This window comes from Schistocerca americana, chromosome 3 (assembly GCF_021461395.2).
Source record: "Schistocerca americana isolate TAMUIC-IGC-003095 chromosome 3, iqSchAmer2.1, whole genome shotgun sequence".
Classification (NCBI taxonomy): Eukaryota; Metazoa; Arthropoda; class Insecta; order Orthoptera; family Acrididae; genus Schistocerca; species Schistocerca americana.
In genome coordinates this window covers 992657188-992657735 of record NC_060121.1, presented here as the reverse complement: position 1 = coordinate 992657735, position 548 = coordinate 992657188, and the positions used below count along the sequence as shown (strand labels likewise).

Below are 548 nucleotides of genomic sequence, written 5' to 3'. Positions count from 1 at the left end.
AAAAAACTACTCCCGAACAGGTCATGAAGGCCCAGAGGTACCGACCGGCCGCCGTGTCATCCACAGCCCACAGGCGTCACTGGATGCGAGTATGGAGGGGCATGTGGTCAGCACACAGCCCTCCTGGCCGTATGTCAGTTTCCGAGATCGGAGCCGCTACTTCTCAGTAAAGTAGCTCCTCAGTTTGCCTCACAAGGGCTGAGTGCACCCCACTTGCCAACAGCGCTCGGCAGACGGATGGTCACCCATCCAAGTGCTAGCCCGGCCCGACAGCACTTAACTTCGGTGATCTGACGGGAACCGGTGTCACCACTGCGGCAAGACCGTTGGCTTTGTAATCTACCCATCTAATCCTCAGCATTCATCTGTAGCACCACATTTCGAAAGCTTCTATTCTCTTCTTGTCTAAACTATTTATCGTCCATGTTTCACTTCCATACAAATACTTTCAGAAATGACTTCCTGACACTTAAATCTACACTCGATGTTAACAAATTTCTCTACATTTTATATCCTCTCTACTTCTGAAATAGGACATACAAAATTTA

General features: G+C 48.9%; 1 pseudogene; it reads right to left on the bottom strand.

Moving 5' to 3' along the window:
- Positions 1-214: 214 nt before the first annotated feature.
- On the bottom strand, positions 215-331 carry LOC124607674 (annotated as a pseudogene).
- Positions 332-548: the final 217 nt, after the last annotated feature.